The 20,090-nt window shown below is 41.1% G+C and overlaps 1 long non-coding RNA gene across 3 annotated transcripts in view; it reads right to left on the reverse strand.

Annotated features, from left to right (window-relative positions):
• The window catches only part of LOC307223137, a 31,505-nt gene extending 12,855 nt beyond the window's left edge, over window positions 1-18,650 (reverse strand). For 2 of the 3 annotated variants that reach the window (XR_013841978.1, XR_013841979.1), the window contains exon 1: window positions 18,494-18,650. This is a non-coding gene — a long non-coding RNA (uncharacterized lncRNA). Of the gene's footprint in view, window positions 1-18,243 lie in introns of all 3 variants that reach the window. The other variant, XR_013841980.1, reaches the window with a different exon arrangement.
• Between the last annotated feature and the right edge of the window lie 1,440 nt (window positions 18,651-20,090).

Consider the following 20,090-nt stretch of genomic DNA (forward strand, 5'->3'; position numbering starts at 1 on the left):
AAAGTGGCATTAAAATGCTTTAAATAAATAGCAGCCAAAATCCCCCAGCCACAACTAAGCCTGAGAATGGCAAACTTCACTGCTCACCATTTAAATTTAAATTGTATCTGTTCTCTTAATATTTAGTTAGTTAAAATTTACCCAACCTGCAACGAAGATGGACATGACACTACTACCAACCGGCTCCTTTAGATGGAAGATGAATGACAATTTGTTTAGAGATCAGGAGATTGTTGAGAAGGCCCAAAAAGCCTTGAAGGACTATTTTGAGATAAACATGAACACTACGGTGGAAAAAAGAACTATCTGGGACGCAAGTAAGGCTGTAATGAGGGGGTTCTTGATACAACAGAATGCTGTAAGGAAAAGGAGACAAAATGAGAGGAAAGACAAGATACTGGAGAAAATCAAAGAATTGGAGAAGAAGTTAAGATCAAATCCGAAGTCACAGCCGACCCTGAGAGAAATTAAACTTCATCAAGCACAATATTCTAAATTGATAAACCAGGAAATAGAGTGGAAGATTAAATTAATGAAACAAAAAACTTTTGAATCGGCAAATAAATGTGGGAAACTGCTAGCTTGGCAGTTGAAGAGGAGACAAAAACTAAATACAGTTACAAATTTAGAAATTGAAGGAAGAAATATTCAGAACCCTGTGGAGATCAGAAAGTGCTTCCAGAGATATTTCAAAAGATTATATACTCAAGGGCCGCAAGATGAGGTTGAGATTAAACAATTTTTGGAAAAAAATGGACTAACAAAATTGTCACAAGAAAATAGATCAATCCTGAATTGCAAAATAACACGACAAGAGATTGAACAAGCCATTCAGAACATGCAATTGGGCAAATCCCCAGGGCCAGATGGGCTGACCTCCAAGTACTACAAGACATTAAAAGACTATCTGATACAACCACTGATGGAGGTCAGCAATGAAATTATGGAGGGGAAGAAGGCGCCGGAATCGTGGAAAGAAGCTTTTATCACATTGATACCAAAATCGGAAGATGAAAAGACACAACTTAAGAACTATCGTCCCATCTCCCTTTTAAATGTGGATTACAAAATATTTGCAGACGTTTTGGCAAGTAGACTCAAAAAAGTATTAAATGAAGTAATTCATAAAGACCAGGCAGACTTTCTCCCAGGTAGACATTTGTTTGCTAACACAAGGAATATCATTGACATTTTGGAACTTTTGCAAACAGACATAAATACAAAAGCAGTGTTAATTTTTATAGATGCGGAGAAGGCCTTTGATAATATCTCTTGGAAATTTATGAAGGGAAATTTAAAAGAAATGGGAGTGGGACGGGGTTTTGAGAATGGGATTGATGCAATATATTCAGAACAAAAAGCTAAATTGATAGTTAACAATGTGGTTACAGAAGAGTTTAAAATTGAAAAAGGAACACGACAAGGCTGCCCCATTTCCCCTCTGCTATTTATTTCGGTTCTGGAGGTGCTCTTGAACATGATCAGAGGGGACCGGTTGGTGGAAGGAATCCAGGTCGGAGCGAAACAATACAAACTTAAAGCTTTTGCAGATGACTTAGTTTTGACCCTGCAGGAGCCAGAATCTAGTACGAAAAGAGTGTTACAATTGATTCAAGACTTTGGTCGGGTGGCGGGATTCAAATTAAACAAACAGAAAACTAAGGTGCTGGGAAAAAATTTGACAGATACAGAGTCAGAACGGTTTCAGAGAGAGACAGAACTAACTGTGGTTAAAAAAGTAAAGTACCTAGGGGTTAACATAACAGCAAAAAATCTGAGTCTTTTTAAGGATAACTATGAAAAATGTTGGTCTGAAATTAAAAGAGACTTAGACAGTTGGACAAAACTGAAACTTTCTTTGTTAGGCCGAATTGCTGCTGTTAAGATGAATGTATTGCCAAAAATGTTGTTTTTGTTTCAAACACTACAGATTGTGGACAAGACGGAGTGCTTCCGGAAGTGGCAGAGAGACATCTCTAAGTTTGTCTGGCAGGGCAAAAAGCCCAGAATTAAGTTTAAGATATTAACTGATGCGAAAGAAAGAGGGGGCTTTGCCCTGCCAGACCTAAAGTTGTACTATGAGGCCGCAGCTTTCTGCTGGCTAAAAGACTGGCTACTTCTCGAGGACACTGACGTTCTGGATCTGGAAGGTTTTAACAATGCTTTTGGTTGGCATGCATACTTATGGTATGACAAGGTTAAGATCAATAAGGCCTTTAAGAATCATATTGTCAGAAAAGCAGTGTTTAATGTCTGGACAAAATATAAAGACTTATTGGAAAATAAAACTCCAAGGTGGCTTTCACCGCTGGAAGCTAAGGCCCAAAAAAGACCCAATATGGAGGCCAAATGGCCAAAATATTGGGAAATACTAGAAAAAGATGGAGACAATTGGAAATTGCAGAGTTTGGAGAAAATGAAGGATAAAGTGCGAGACTGGCTACACTACGCTCAGATTAAAGAAGTTTTTAAAAATGACAAAAAGCTAGGGTTCCAGGTGGAGAAATCGAAGTTGGAAACAGAACTGTTAGAGCCTAAGACTAAGGTACTTTCAAGAATGTATAACTTGCTGTTAAAATGGAACACACAAGATGAAATGGTTAAATCGGCTATGATAAAGTGGGCACAGGACATTGGGCATAACATTATGTTTGAGGACTGGGAAAGGTTGTGGACCATTGGGTTGAACTTCACTGCATGTAATGCTTTGAAGGAAAATGTAATGAAAATGATATATAGATGGTACATGACCCCAGTTAAACTTGCCAAAATATACCATTTGTCTGATAATAAATGTTGGAAATGTAAAGAAAATGAAGGAACATTCTTTCACCTCTGGTGGACTTGCCCTAGAGTGAAGGCTTTCTGGGAAATGATATATAATGAGCTGAAAAAGGTATTTAAGTATACCTTCACTAAGAAACCAGAGGCCTTCCTTTTGGGTATTGTCGGCCAGAAGGTGTTAAGGAAGGACCGAACATTTTTTTATGTATGCAACAACAGCAGCAAGGATACTTATCGCTAAGCACTGGAAAACCCAAGATCTACCCACACTGGAAGAGTGGCAGATGCAGCTGATAGACTATATGGAACTAGCCGAGATGACTGGCAGAATCCGAGACCTGGGAGAAGAGAAGGTTGAAGAAGACTGGAAGAAATTTAAGATTTATTTTAAAAAGCATTGTAATTTGGTTGAATGTTAAGAAGGATGCTAGATCATAAATAATTGTGCACCACTAAACTAGATGGAATTAGGATGACAAGTGAGATTGAGGAAAAAACATAAACCTTTGGGAGGATTATTAGATTATATTTTAAATGAGTGGGATATAAGAATGTAAACAAGATGATAAATTGCGGGTAAGAATTGACAATGATGCAAGTGGGAGCGGGAGACGTGAGGGAGTCCAATGAAGTTAAGAAAATATGTTATGATATATGTTTCATTGTTTTTATTTCTGCATTTATGTTTAAAAATTTTAATAAATATATTTTAAAAAAAAATATTACCCAACCTTTCCACTTACATTTTCCATGGCAGCCTACTAAAACAGTCGTGAAAAATAGCAAATCAAAGCAAATTAAAAATGGCAGGAACAAATAGAATAGTATTACAGGCAGTTAATACAGTACAAGAGAATTCAGCTAATGTTTACAAAGGCCTAGTTATAGGGGAGAAGGGGAGGATATTTGCCAAAAACATTGGTTTTGACAACAGTGGCCAGACTATGCAACCAATTCCTTTCCTTGGCTAATCCTGTGTTCTTTTCCCGTTCTCTCTAAATTTAGCAGGCAAGCTTCTTGGGGCAGAGACCTAAGTTTTTTTATTGCTCATGAGAGGGCAGAGTCATTTAAAGCACATTTACCAATCATCAGCAGGCAGGTGATGCCACCATCGGGGGCTGCCTGGCTGGTGTTGACCCACAACAGGGCCTTTTCAGTGGTGGTTCCCCACTTGCAAAAAGCTCTCCCTAGTAAGGTGTGCCTGTGTCCATTATTATTCACTTTCAGGAACAATCTGAAAGGATTCCTGTTTACCAAGGCATTTGGTAGGATACTGTCCCTGGATTGGATGATGTTGTTTTTTGAAAAACTGCTTTTTAGGTGTTTTGAACCATAAATGTTCTTTAGATACCTTTAACGGTTTCACAGTGATTTCTTTTTGTTTTTAAATTGTGAGTCACTTTGCCGTCCACCTATTTTGCGAGTAAGGATAGGATGTAAATGAAAATGAAAATCATCATCATCATCATAATTTAAAGCATATGGCTTCCCTCAAAGAATCGTGGGAACTGCAGTTTGTATGGGTGCTGGGAATTATAGCTCTGTGTGGAGAAAACTACATTTCTCAAGATTCTTTGGGGGAAAGTCATGGGCTTTAAATGTGTGCCTAATGTGCTGTAAATGGACAGTGTGGCTCTGCACCTTTGTAAAGTCTAGTAACCTGCATGATGCTGATGCTAGCTGAATCTAATTCGGATCCATCATTTTGATTCACTTATTTTAACTTGTAATGCACATAGTAACGCTGCCCATGATATACATGTCGACAAGAAAAGTTTCATATATAGTAAATCAGATTTGCTTCTGTTTGTTTGATGGCAACTTTCGCAGATTTGGATCATTTATCTCAACAGGATCAAACCCCTCTTTGGGGTGAAGGCACAATTATCAGATTTAAAAAAAAAAATGTGCAGAGAATTTAGGAAGCTCCAGGGATTCGATACCCACTGGCTAAAATCCTTTCATATGCTGGACCTACCACAGACTAATTCACATTCTTCACCGTCACCTTTCTTGCACCACAGAAAACCTGAAACTCCAGAACGGAGTATTTACTTTATCCCAAAATACATTCAAATCAAAACAACCCTCCAATATATAACGCCCCCCAAAGTCCCCAAGATCTTTAAATAGAAAGCTTCCTTGGTTAACAATTCTTTCCCGCACCGCTCCTTTGGATCATTTTACTTACCCTCAGTCCTTATAGGGCTCATTGTTTTCCCTTCAGGGTATGAATTTCTTCTATGCATGTGAACTCTTTCCAAATCTCTTTTAGAAGTCTGCATTCTGAAGTGCCACTGCTAATATATATTTGTTCATGTAGAAAGAGGAGAAAGAAAGAGTGGGGTGGTTGGAAGAAGGGCCATTTGCCTGTAGGATCCTCTCCAACTAAGAAAACAGATTGCAGTTAAAATGGGAGGCAATTACCTTTATGAGACACAGTAAATTGCTCCTTTGAACCCTTGAGAAAGTTCCCTGGTTCCTTCATTGTCTGTTTGATGCATCTGATGGTCAAACTCCTAGGGCCCCAAGACAGCACCCAAGTATGAAAACGGGGGTTTATTATTCCTAATAAAATACCCACATGCACTGCATGACTAGGAAATGGTGATGGCACTTAAGAATCCTAGTCTGAGAGGCAGAAAGAGGTGGAAATCCAGTGTGTGGATGTTTGTTCAAATGCCATTTAAGCCTTCGTTCATTTGGGTGTTTTTTTTAATTGGCAGTATTTTGCTCAATTTAAAAGAGATCTTTCCATACTCGCAAGATCTGCTGTACCCCCCTCCATAATTGCTGTTCGCTGTTTTTATCATCTGCCTTTTCCATCAGGACGCAAGCAATATAACCCATTTTTATGGACAAAATGTTAGCATGAGTTTGTCTCCTTCCATAAAACGGTTATTACAAGCAGATAATTTCCCAGTGAAAACATACACTTTCTAAAGAAAGGGAGGGGGGAGAAAGGCATTCTGACATGCTTTGTTTTGCCATGTTCAGTTTACGTTTATTATTTTAAAATGATCAAATGTTGTAATACAAATACACACCCAAGAGTTGCTTGGGTTTGATGTACCGAAAGCAAAACATTTCTAATTGTCTCCCTGGACATATTTTGAAAAGTAAAGCTTAAAATGAACATTGAATTTCTTAAGCATCGCAAGAATTAAGGTTGTGATGGTGCTTTTTATGATTTTTTTTAAAAAGGCTATTTGGATAAAACATATGATCCAAGGGTGAGAATGAATTAGTATTTATTTTATTAACAGTGGCAAAGATGTCATTAGTCAGGACAAAGGAAAAGGAGCATCTTAATCTTCAATATGGCAATGGAAATCATTGACCGGTGGAAGCTAAACTGGGAAGCACTGGGAGCACTATGGGTTCTGTAAGATTAAGGTATTGTTGCATTCAGCTGAAAGAGAAGAAAGACGTAGAAAGACAGAGAAAATAAGTGCAGGTGTTTGTCTGAGATTGTTAGAGGAATTATGGGGCGTGTTATTTCGGTCTCACAAATATTACATCAATGAAATTGTTGTTTTATTTTGGAGTGTGTATGTCATAGATGGTGGTTGCTGCAATTTTATATGAGGTGTTTTCTCTTTTTTAAAGCATTCTATTAATTCCTAAAAGATTTGCTTAAATTTGACAATCAGATCTAGTTGCTTTTGCTGACCTGGAAAGTAAAGAAACAGTAGTATTCCATAAGTTCATGATGCAAACCTGAACTCAGTTATTCTCGCATAAGTGCCATGGAACTCAGTGAGGCTTATGCCCTGCACAGTGGGAATTAGCAGGATTGCCCCCTGAAAATCTTAGAACAGACCAGCTTGTATTTTTAAACATAAGGTGTAACTGTCAACAGCTTGATAGCTTTTGGGGGTGCACGATTTTTAGCAGTTTAGTACAGATTCCCTGAATTACATGTGCGTGATTCAATTAACTACCAAAGCAAATTTCCATATATTTAGATGGTGCTGCTAGAATAGGATAATTGGGATGTCTGTTCCATATGAAGTTGGAAATGTACTTTTTTGTCTTTTGTGGACCCTATTGAAGACATTTCTTTTTCAACAAGCCTTTAAGCGGAAATTTTTATACCGGTCTGCCATTGCACTGGGTAAGGAATTGTGTGTGTGTGTGTGTGTGTGTGTGTGTGTGTAGCTTTTAATTGTCTTTATATATGAAGTTGTTTTCAATTGTTTTGCAATACAGAATTCTTTTGCATAGGTTTTCTTGTTGGTGTTTTTATTCTTACATCACTTTGAGATCTTCCATAGGAAGCGGTTTTGGAAATGAAATCCAATAAATAAAATGGCCAAGGAATGCGCACTCAGATAAACGCGTGGATTTCATGAGCTTCGGTGCTCCGCCCCCCCCCCAAACCCCTCTGTTTATTGTACCTATTCATCCCAGTGCTGATTATCTCTCTACATAGACAGTGTGCTGTTACTTCATTGTCAGATTCTGATGCCCATATTCTGAACAGCCTTCTGAAGCAGGCTGAAAGCTCCTTGTCCACTTCCCGTAAATTATTTTCTTTTATGCAGTCGTTCCATTGTGTTGTGTCTGTCATTTCTCCTTTATGTTCTGAGAAATGGCAAAACAAAATGAAACACTTAAAAACCAATTCATCCCAAGCAATCACATTTTTATTGTGAAACATTGTCAGTCTTGATGGGATAATCTGAGTATTTGATCTCATATATTTCTCTTCCTCCCATTTTGCCCAGCTCATAGTTTGGTTTTCCTGCCTATCTTGGGCAAACTTAAAAAAAATAATAATAATAATCATTCAGGAATGTTTATCCTGCAAATGCACCACAACAGGTAAAATTACAACAAAATGACAACATTAACAAGGCAGGATAGAGAGGAATTCATTTGGTCTGCTTTTCACAGCTGACGAATCCAATCTAAAGCTCCTAAACTTGCTTGCAGATCATAAAGCAGTCCTCAGTCAAATTAAGCACTTTTTTTGGATTTTTGCAACGCAATTCTTGTGTACAAACAACACACACAAAGATACATACTTTTTACATAATAAAAGCATACAAAATATACTGAAAAACATTGAGAAAATGTTTATTTTTACATCAAAAAGTGCACATAAAATGCACACAAATTAAGTGCAGACTTTTCATGCATTCTCTCAAAATATCTGCATGGAACAGGACAAAATGGAAATGGGGCAGAAGTCAACTCTTAGGTTCATCCCTACTGTGGAGGCTGGCATAACAGATAAATTATTTGATTAAAAAACATTGTAACTAGCAAGGCAAAAGCCTGCAGCAGCAGCAGCATAGTTACAGTGGTACCTCAGGTTAAGAACTTAATTCGTTCTGGAGGTCCATTCTTAACCTGAAACTGTTCTTAACCTGAGGTACCACTTTAGCTAATGGGGCCTCCCACTGCTGCCCTGCCACCACCATACGATTTCTGTTCTCATCCTGAAGCAAAGTTCTTAACCTGAGGTACTATTTCTGGGTTAGCGGAGTCTGTAACCTGAAGGGTCTGTAACCCGAGGTACCACTGTACTAATAGAAGATGGTTAAGGAGGAGATCATGCAAACTTCATGTAGCAAGGTATTCCACTGTTTAGGTGTGGCTTTAACTCCTGCCTAAGCCACCAGGTTTCCACCATAGGTGGGATACAGAGAGGGAGCCATCCATCAGATTTTAGTTGATAAATTAGTCAGTGGTGCAGTTAGACCTGGACCTCAGGGCTGAAGTCCAGGGAATCATGTCTCAGGAGACCCTCAAATGACCACCTTGAGAATGGCAGGTGGTGGAGGCAGTGGTTCACCATAATATTCATTCTTTCTTCTTACGCCCAGTCTATTGAACAGGAGAAATAGTATTTTCATATAGACACATTCTTGAAGGATAAGGCTATCAGTGGCTACTGCTGCGATGTGTTATGTGACTTCCAGTCACTGGAAATCAGAAGTGGCACAAGTCCTGCTGCACTCCCTGAGGTCTGGTTTGTGGACGTCCTAGAGGCATCTAGACAACAGGATCCCGGCTGAGATAGACCTTTTAGTCTGGTTCAGTAACCCTAACCCTAACCCTAAAACCCCAGAGATTCGGAGCCAGTCAGTCTAGCTGGTACTGAGACTTAGATAAACCGATACTTGATCAACCCAAGGCAGCCATTTATTTATAGTGCTCAATTGGGCTTAGTTCTGGGTACTGTGAGAATATTTATATTCCCCCCTCTTCAACAGAATATTGCTCTAAGCAGCTGAGAAAGAAAAGGAAATTCATCAGCAGAATTTTAAGAAATTTTAAGAAAAGGGATTTGAAATGCCCCCTGGAAAATCACACAAAAAAGAAATAAACAGCCCTAAAGGTAAAGGTAAAGGTACCCCTGCCCGTACGGGCCAGTCTTGACAGACTCTGGGGTTGTGCGCCCATCTCACTCAAGAGGCCAGGGGCCAGCGCTGTCCGGAGACACTTCCAGGTCACGTGGCCAGCGTGACATCGCTGCTCTGGCGAGCCAGAGCCGCACACGGAAACGCCGTTTACCTTCCCGCTGGTAAGCGGTCCCTATTTATCTACTTGCACCCGGAGGTGCTTTCGAACTGCTAGGTTGGCAGGCGCTGGGACCGAGCAGCGGGAGCGCACCCCGCCGCAGGGATTCGAACCGCCGACCTTTCGATCGGCAAGTCCTAGGCGCTGAGGCTTTAACCCACAGCGCCACCTGCGTCCCAATATAAACAGCCCTAAATAATAATAATAAAGATAGTACTAATAGCAAGACTGTAAGGAGAGCTTAGCTGGATCAGGCCAATGGCCCACCCAATCCAACATCCTGCTCTCAGAGTGGCCAACCAGATGCCTGTCTAAAACCCCAAGCATAGCTCCATGAGGCATATTTTATGTCTACAATGCCTCCGATGTTATAGTTGCTTCTTCCTTAGCCAGTCAATTTTACACCCTCCGCTGGGCTATCCTACACAGACTGAGCAATGGTGAATTAGAGCTGCATTTTGCCTGGAAACAGGCAGTCTGTCTGCATCTACGCAGTTGGTTAATTAGTGGCTTTGCCAGTCTGTTAGTTGTGCTGTTATGTTGGGTTATGGAAATTCTTCTTCAGCCAAGGAGAAAGCCTTCTGGATGCAGGACTTCAACCTCTACTTCCGCAACGCTTTGAACCAAATAAAAAGAAGGAAAGAAAAATCTTTACCCAACAAGTCTCTGGTTTCCTATCCTGCTATTATTGGCTATGACTATTTTTTTAATTATTATAATCGTCTAATAGGCCCTTTCCAAACATTGCAGAGGGCTTTGCAACTGTTTGTTCTATGTTTCTATTTTACAGGGCGAGACTGAGGATATGCAGGTTACACAACAAATCGGTGGCAGAGAGCTGAGTGATTTGAACCCAGGTTTCCTAGGTGTAGGTCCAAATTCTGACCAGACATGTACAAAATACTGTGTGCTGGCTTTTTGCTGGCAAATGGGGTGGGGGTAGGGAAATCCAGCAGTTCCCCCTCGTTTCTTGTTAAAATGCTTTCCCCTAGGCAGGTTACAAAGCTGAATTTGGAGAAAATGTATTAAAAAGCACAGACTGGGTTGATGACAACCCCACAACCTAGTTACTCACATAATTTCTACCCTCTACATTTATTGGCTGCAAAGCAGGCCTGAAAAGTGGGGAGAGTTGGAGAGATGAAGAATGCACATTACTAGGCTTGGCCAATCCCTTCGTTTTAAGGAGTTTAGCAATGATCCCTAAGAACACATTTGGTTCTAATCAGGCTACATTCACTGGAGTACATCCTGTTTGTCTTCACTTATTATTACTGACAAATTATCCTCCTCTCAAATCTCAGGGAGCGCTCACTTTATCCTCGCATTAAACCTGATTGGAAACAGTAGGTTTAATTGTGCTCAGCATGAGGCCTTGTTATAAAAAGGCACTGGGGCCTATTGTTATTATTGCTATTGCTAAAAAAAAAAAAATACTAGATGCATGAAGACAATGTATTTGGTATTCTGATGTCCAAATATACACCACAGACACAGATTTAAAAAACCACTGTATTATGGGTGCAATCCGGTGGGTAGAGAATAGGGATGGGTGGGTATGTCCATTTCAATTTCTCTTCATTTCTGATTCTTCCTATCTTAAATTTAGTTATCCAGATCAGTTTGATATTTATTTATTGGAGTAGGGGAGTCTTCGTGAAAATCCACCAATTTTTTCTCTCCTGACAATGCACATATTTTTGCATGCAATTTCCCCTAATATGAACACTGCTACATTTCCCTGATATAAATGTGTTTTGTATGTTATTTTCACTAACATATCCACACTTGACCAAGCAGATGTATTTCTGCACACTTAGGGGAGAACCACATTGCAACATTTGGAAAAGTGTGAATTTCAAAGTTACCGTTTTTTTTTTCATGTATAACATGCCCACTCCAAATTAAGAAAAGAAAAAGAAAAAAGCTTATACACGGAAAAGTACGGTAATTTCACTGCCACATGGCACCCGTTGTGGCTGTCCGGGTTCTGTGGAATTGCTTTCCTGTTGAGAGATGGGTGGTGTCCCACTATCTCCACTTTCCAGAAATAGCTGGAGGCATTTTTGTTTCCATGGGTTTTCCCAGCTATATGAATAGGTCTTTGCTGTGGGGGCCATTTCATTTGTTGTTTGTTTGTTATTTTGTACTGTTTTTAGTGTATCCTGTATATTGCCTTAAGATCATAGAATCGTAGAGTTGGAAGGGACCATGCGGGTCATCTATCCCAACCCCGTGGAATGCAAGAATCCTTTGCCCAACGGAGGGCACAAATCCACAACCCTGAGATTAAGAGTCTCATGCTCCACTGAATAATATATGTGTGTTAATTAATTAACAATGTCTCAATTTGTTTATTGTTTTAGAAAGTGCAAATTAAATACTTTCCACTTGATAGGCAAACTAAATCAAATTTCTCTCTCATCCCTAGTGAAGAATAGCAATTATATAGTCTTCAACACCAAATAAGTATTGCACACACACGTGTGTGTGTATATATTTGTGTGTGCGCGCATGAAGACAAGCTAATAATGGAATGAGCAGCCTAACTTTATCCCACTTCAATTCCACTGGTGGTTATCCTAGGTCTGTTCCATCCTCTTCCATGCACTTTTTTTGAGAGAGACAATGTATGAAATGTCCATATTTTATTACGTATGCACCTTACACACATTTTGAATAACCTAAAAAATTATGTTTCAACGCTTCTCTATGCATTTTCCCTTATTTATGAAATATGCATTTCATCTGCATCTTTTCCTGTAAATTGCATACTTTTGTGAGTGCTGTTTGTGCACTGGAATCCAGAGAAATGTATAATCCAACCAAGAGCATTGAATTTGTTAAAACTGCTGCCACAAGCAGAATGAAAGACTTCCTCCATCCCTAGAAAGGGCACCATTTTCTGAAACCAGCTTCATAGCACTGTGTGGTCCTGAAGCAGAATGATGCATGGCCGTTTTACGGGTCTCAATCTTGCTTTCAAAAGGACTCAGCCAACACCACGTCTGCCTCAGGCAGGGCCTACCCCATCCTCCCAGATTGCAAGCCGCCCTTGCCGGGCCATTGCCAAGATTCTCCCTTGGAAATGAAATACACATCTCCAGGGTTTCCAGTGAAAACCTTGCAACAACAATACTATGAAAGAAACCTGCAAAAGGTTAGCAATAAGTATGAGCTGGAGACTTTGAGAAATGTTGCAGCAGCCCAGGCGCAACCACAAAATACCTGTTAAAATTTCAGAAATCTCTCTTTTTACAGCTAGCTGCAATCGCCTGGCGAGCAACATGCAGACTCTGGTAAAGAAGAAACAGAGTCAAAGGCCAGCATTCTAGCTCTTTGGAATGTAATGGCCAAGTTCTCCAAAGATGGCAAGAGATGTTAGTACTCAAAGCATTTCAAACATTTTAGTTAAAGGTTTTTTTAAAAAAAAAAAAAATCCAGCCCTTCAGTTTGGTAATGAAAAAAGGCAGTCCCAATCCTAAATTCTACAGTCTAAAATACATGGCAGAAAAAGGGAAAGTGATGAGGATGGTGGACAAAGCACACAGACAAGTATCAGTTCTTCAAACATTTTTATAATCACCAGCTGGAGACAGATGAAGCAGCCTGATGTGAATGGCTGCTGCTAGGAGAAGAGCAAATGGCACCTGGTCTCTCAAGCAGAGGTATTGGAATAGCCCTACTCCCACTCTTTCCCTCTGTTGCAGCCTGAGGGTGTGCAACTCCAAGATCTCTTGGATAAAACAGATTGTTATTATTAGGACTCGAACTGGAAGCCACTGGACCTTTCCTTTACTACCCTTTGTGCCAAACTGTTTATGGTTGCAGAGGGAAAGGTTCCTTGAGCTATGATGTCTTTGCAGGTTCCTGTGTAACCCCACCCACTATGACCTGGTAAGGCAGGACTGCAGTGGGCTGGTCAATGCCTTGACCAAGCCTGCCTGTTTAAGGTTTAAAAAACAACTTTATCCAGATTTCCTTCTTACAGAAGCAGAAACAAGGTATCAAGACTCAAGTTGACAGATTGGGAATCTTGGTCTTGATTGGCCGGGAGTTGAAAGTTTCCACTAATGGAAGTCAGTCGGACTAGGTCCATTTAGGGATGCTGCAAGTTCTCCATCTGTAATCCAGAAGGTATTTATTCCCCATTCTCCTGACACCAGCATTATGGATGTGGATAGTTCTCCTTAGTAAACAAAGGAAGCCGCCTCAACCCCCATCTGCACCATATGTTTAAAGCAGATGGTCAACATGATGGTCAACAGTCATGGCTTCCTCCAAAGAATCCTGGGAAATGTAGTTTGTCAATGGTTCTGAGGGTTGTTAGAAGACCCCCCCCCTGCAGAATGACAATGAAAAAAATGGGCCATTTCAGTGGCTCCCCCTGTCTGTGGAATGTTCTACCCAGAAAGGCTCACCTGGTGCATATATTGACATGTTTTTGGTTTCTAAGAAAAGCACATGGGAGACCAGCGTTCAGCTCCCCGCTCAGCCAGATACAACTCACTCAGTGACCGTGTGCGCTTTACTGCCTCTCAGTCAAACCTGCCTCACAGGGGTGTTGTGAGGATAAAAACTGGGGAATGTACGCTACCCTGAGCTCCTTGGAGGAAAAGTGGAATATAACAAAATAAAAATAGAATAAACCCAGACATGTGCTAACAGTGTTGTGACTCTTGTGTTCGTATTAGCTGGCAATCATGCCTTCATAGTGTGGGAAGATATTATATTATATATATATATATATATATATATATATATATATATATAATTATTAGTGGACGGTCCTTTTTAGTGTGTTGATATTGCTTTTAAATGTTGTGTTTGTATGAATTGTATTTGTGTGGCTTTCCTTCCTTTGATATATATTTTTTTCTTTAGAGGAAAGCAGCAAATAAACCAAATAAACCATAATAAATATCAGAGCCTGACCAACTGGCCCTTCCCCATCATTCATTCTCCAATGCCATGTTGAAAACAGGTCCCAAGTGAACTACTCTTGTGCTATATTTTGTCCTGATTTGGCTTGGGTACATTACTTCTACGTTTTCAAGTGGTCACAGCCAATGGAATCCAAGGGCCATGATTCAATGGCGAGGCGGATACAGTTGACCACTTCCTCCAACTGGTCAGCCACAAATTCCTGACGTCGTCGTGATTCAAAATAGAGAGCAGGTTTTTTTGGAAAGACCCCTATGGTGACATTTGGCATCACAGAGGAAGCTTTTCAAACAAGGCCCAAAATAGGCCTTATAATTAACATTTGAACCCCCCTCCCAGCTTTTTAATTATAGAGGTTGACATAAAAAGCCGGTTGTGCCCAGTGACCCAGCTAGGCAATATTACAAGAAAAATGTTCCTAACCCACATCACGCCACAGTAAACATATTTCACCTCAGCGAAACAAAACAAAAACAGGAGGCCCATCAATCAATTGGAGGTCCAAATAATAACTCAACACTCCTTCTCAAAACATCTGCGGGCGACAAAATAGGCCAGGAAAGGTTTTCATGACATCACTTGCTGGGCTTTGGGGCATTTTTTTGCACCAAAATTGTTCCATCTTCCAAAAGGCGTTGTCACATTATAGAGTCAGAACTACATGGATCACATACTTCAAAGAGCCAGTGTGAAACCACTGACAAATATAGTGATGAACACCATCATATACAATATATAATCATAATAGCATATAATCATATCCTTTCCCAATTTGGAGCCATTCTACACATTGTAGCTAATTCATAGAGCAGTTGTCACAAATGGGGGCTTCTTTGAAGAGAGATGATCCATAGGAAAATCACAGCATACAGACCAGACCCATGGGCATCTCCAGAGGATGCCCTTAAACAGGAAACAAAAGTAAAGGAATTGTGCATGCAGGCCTCACTCACATCTGCTTGACATCTCCTCCAAAGCATGCTAGTTCCCATAGTACCCCCTTATGTCTATAGCAAGCACTTGATCCACTCGGAGTGAGGAGTCTATACAGCCATAGGAGTGGGTATAATTGCGACTTTAGAATGTGATACATTTTCTGCTCCATTACAGGAGACCCTGGGTTCCTGACCACCATCTTTAAAGCCAACAATGGGCTCTGGGTGTGCAAAATCTATTCTTCCATCCATTCTTTTCTGGCTGAAAGTAATGCCTTCAGATGAGCTAATATTAGAGATGAGAGAATATGGAGATTTCTATTTCTTCCCATTTCGTATTTTCCCCACTTTGAATTTGAATTTTCCAGATTTCTGCAACAATCTTGGTTGTTGTTTTTTTAAAAAAAGTCACCATGAAAATTCACCAGCATTTTAGTGAGGATTTTGCCTAATATACGGTATACAGTTTCGCAAAGCAGTTTTCCTGAACATAATGCATTTAAATTGGTTATTTCCACCAATATATGCATTAAGAGGCATGCTTTACACTAGTTCTATGCATTTTTGTACCCATTACTTGACTGGAGAACTGCATTGCAAAATTCAGAGAAGTGCAAATTTCACAAGAATGAGTGTTTTGGCTTGCATCAGAAAAAATTCCATGAAGATGATAGGTAGATAGATAGAGTGGAAGCCAGTGTGGAAATGTGAAGAATGAAACTTAAGATTAAGGAAATGAGAACAGAGAAAATAAAATTGACATGTTCACCCATCCCTACTGGGGACCATAAGAAGGAGGGTCATTTTTTAAAAAATCACTCACATAGGTGACCTCAATCAGTCAGAGTGATTTCAGATAATAATTAAACATTCAAGATACAGAGGCCTAATTTTTTAATTCCTGTCCTTATTGAATTGAGGGTGGTTGCTCAAAGCCAAATGATAACCGGTAAAAGCGCAACCAAATGGAATCTGAACCCGCTTCCGAAGCCAGCTCACCACAGAGGCAATTGCCAAGCCAAAAAATTTAAGAGGGGTAGCCCATCTTCCGTTTCTTGTGGTTAAAACATCAAAGAGTCTTCTTGCTGGGAATCACAAGTGGGGAAAGTACTGTTGTGCTCAGGGTCCTGCTTGTGTGCAGGGGTGTCAACTTGAATAAAATATGGGGGACAGGTAAGCCTTGCCCCACATAATCAAAAGACATGGCACACACATGCCATATGAATGGTAATGGCCATCATCTTGAAGGCAGCCCCCTCAAATATTTTAATGGGGGGGGCTAAGGGAGTTGGCTCCTGTGCTTGTGGGAATCCCATAGGCATCTGGTTGGTCACTGTGAGAACAGGATCCTGGACTAGATGAGCCTTTGATCTGATCCAGCAGGCTTACGTTCTTGTGCTACCTTAAAGACGGACAAAATTATTTTCTTTGCACAAAAGTATTCATGGACTCAATGCCACTTTGTCAGCTGAAGGAAAATCTTAGTTGGATTTTTTTAAAAAAATGTCCAAAACAGAGTAATATTTGGACACTTCCCTGATGATCATGACTTGTGTCCCCTTTGGCCTAAATCTGCAGCCTAACTTGAAAGTGAGACCCTTGTTGCTAAAGGTTTGTTTAGTAATAAGCTGGGTACAAAGATAGACAACCAAACTCTCTCTCTGCTTCCTATCTCCAGAATCCATATTAATTCAGAGATATACTGTTCCCTTGTAACTCATGATTCAAGGCTGCGGCAAACAGGCTTTGGGGTCTTGGTTTTTTATTTTTCTTTCTTTTTCTGTAGAATTTGCAAGATGGGAAAACCACAAAGGATGGAAACTGCCCCATGAGATGGTACAAAGAAAAGAACTATTCTGATGGAAACACTGTATGGTTCATCTTCTAAAAGAGAAAGAATTATCTCCTTGACCGTTGGCCGCATCTAACCACTGGTCCCCTGCTAATATGCATATATCTACATCTGCACCACAGTTTGACAATTTCCTTTGAACGTCATGCCCTCAAAGGGGTAGCATTGAAGTAGCCAGCAACCAGCAGGATGGCGTTCAACTGGCTGTGGCCGGCAACCATTTATAGTTTCTTTTAGAGAGCTGCAACCACAGTCAGTATATGAACCTGCCTTGTGGTGCTGAGTCAGACAACTGGCCCACCTAATTCAGTGTTGTTTGCACTGGCTGGCAGTAGCTTTCCAGGGCTTCAGGCAGGGCTCTTTTAAAGTCCACCTAGAGATACCAGGGACTGAACCTTCTGCATACAACACATAAGAAGAGTCCTGCTGGATCAGGCACATCCAATGCATCACCCTGTTTTCCACAGTGGCCAGTCAGATGCCTCTGGGGAATTCAAAAGCAGAATGCGGATGGAACCATTGACATTAATGAACCTTAGCTACTGGTGCCTATTAACTTCAGCAAGTTAAATAGCACTAGAATTGGATATCACCTAACAACAACAACCACTACCTATACTGGTGCCTGATATATTATTGTGTGTAGCTAAAACTGAACACGAAAAATTGAGGGCACAAGAAGAAGGGGACGACAGAGGACGAGATGGCTGGACAGTGTTCTCGAAGCTACAAACATGAGTCTGACCAAATTGCGGGAGTCAGTGGAAGACAGGAGTGCCTGGCGTGCTCTGGTCCATGGGGTCACGAAGAGTCGGACACGACTAAACGACTAAACAACAACAACAAAAACTGAACACGAAGCTCATACATTTGTTTTTAAAAATAAATATGCTGGGCATTATTTTCTGCGTCTCCGAAATCCATCGGAACATCTTCCCTGTTCTTTATGAGGCTGGAGAGGCGGCTATGATTTCTCCTCCTATCTCATTCACTCTTTCATGAAGCCTTAATCCACAGCAATCTTGGACTCAGCTGGGTGGGTCTTGGCCTTGGCCCTCTCAGTGACAGATCATTGTGTGCGAGCTCTGTGAAGCTCTGGATGGGAATAGCCAAGGCTCCAGCTGAAACCCATAAATCTCCCCTTGAAACCACTGGGAGCTGGAACATAACCTATCTTGGCGTGTTACATGAGCTTACCTCCTCCCCTAGTGAAAGCAGCCGGCATAGAATTTCCTCCCATTCTCAACATCGCCTTGTCTTGTTTTTCAGATGGCCTGTGGTGCGATGCCCTCTCACAAACCTTCCATTTTGTCATCTGTCCCGCTTGCAGCTATTAAGTCAGAGCCACATTCCAAAGCCATGATTCAGAACCATATTCCTTTAAATTTCTACAAAGCGGAGGTCTGATATCTTCATTGTGCCTGTGCGTGCACTTCTGAACTTTTACCTTTTCGACAGCTGTAGCATTACGCAGCTCCCTTTCATCCTCCTCGAGGTTGGTCAGATATGGGTGGATTAAGAGTCTCCAAAAGGGACGAGGAGAAGAGCTTAAAATGTTCCGTGTTGCGTTCCTCACGCTGCTGCTTCTGAATTACGTCACCAAGACCTCCCAGTTTACTTATATGAGGACGCTTCCTTGTACTGACTCAGACCATTTGTCCACCCGGCTTAGTAGATTTCTCCACAGCAAAATAAGTCTCTTCTTTTGAAGTGGGTACGGGTTGCAGTTTAAAAAGGGTTCAGCTAAACAAGGCACGAAGCACTTTCCAGTATATCTTTAATAACCTACCTCAAGGTCAGTGAAGGTCACCTATGCATGGCCCTGGAACCTGAACGGTTGCTCTCTTGAGAATCCTGATTACTCTCAGAGGACTGCGCCATCGTGTGTGAACTGCAGGAGAATGACCATATCCTGAAGAGGCTGACAAATAGGGTTGCCAACTAATCAGCAGCAGCAGCAGCAGAAAAAAACCCACAGGCATTGGTCTCTTGCTTTTAATAACAGCTTGGCAGGGGAAGCTTTCACAATATGGAGGTAAACATTATCACCTGCCCTTGTTTGTACATTGTGTCACAATTCAAGGAACAGCTACAGAGGCCAGCTCAAAAGTTGGCAACCTTTCTGGTAAAACTGATTGGTTTGGTCAACTGGTGTTGCCAGAAATTGGGAGTTACGTATTCTTTGCACAAAGAATATCGGGGCTAGAACCACCCTCATCACCCTACATGCTAGATTTCCATGTTCTTGGCACTTTCTTATATGGAAGATCCTTGAAACATGCAATCCCTGACCAGTAGATTGAAGATAGGAATGTTAGAATCATACAATTGTAGAGTTGGAAGGGACCCTGAGGATCAGCTAGTCCAGCCCCTTGCAATGCAGGAATATGCAGCTGTCCCATGTGGGAATCAAACCTGCAACCTTGGTGTTATCAGTACCACGCTCTAACCAACTGAGCTATCTAAGCTCAGTTAAGCTGTCTCATATTGAGTCAGACCATAGGTATTATCTAGCTCAGTATTGTCTGCTCTGACTAGCAGTGGCTTTCCAGGCTTTCAGACAGAGGGCATTCCCAGCCTGACCTGGAGATGCCAGGGATCAAACCTGGGACTTTCTGTATGTAAGACAGAGGCTCTGCCACTGAGCTATGGCCCATCCAGAATAAGATACATGAACCCGGGTTGTTAATAGTGGGTCTGAGCTCGAAGACCCAGTAAGCTGGAGAGAGATGTATGGCCTTCAGCAATAAGAGGAGGGGCAGTGAGTGATCCACAGCTGATGTGGAGATGCCCAAGGGGAAGTGGCACTTTCCTTTTCCCAGGCTGGGAGTGTGGGAAGCGACTGTCTCATGCAAACTCAGTTCCTCTGCAGCTTGGCCATTCCATGTCCCTGAAATGTCTGTTTTCCAGAAACACGCCTGGGCAAATCAAGCCTGCTTTGGAATCTGGCAGCCCATCTTTTATCGCCTCCCCTACAGAAGTGTCAAAAGAACATGATCCTTGCTTTGGCCTCTGAGAATGTCAGAAGCAAAACAGGTTAGAAG

This window comes from Podarcis cretensis, assembly GCF_951804945.1.
Source record: "Podarcis cretensis genome assembly, chromosome: 8".
In the NCBI taxonomy this organism is placed as follows: domain Eukaryota; kingdom Metazoa; phylum Chordata; class Lepidosauria; order Squamata; family Lacertidae; genus Podarcis; species Podarcis cretensis.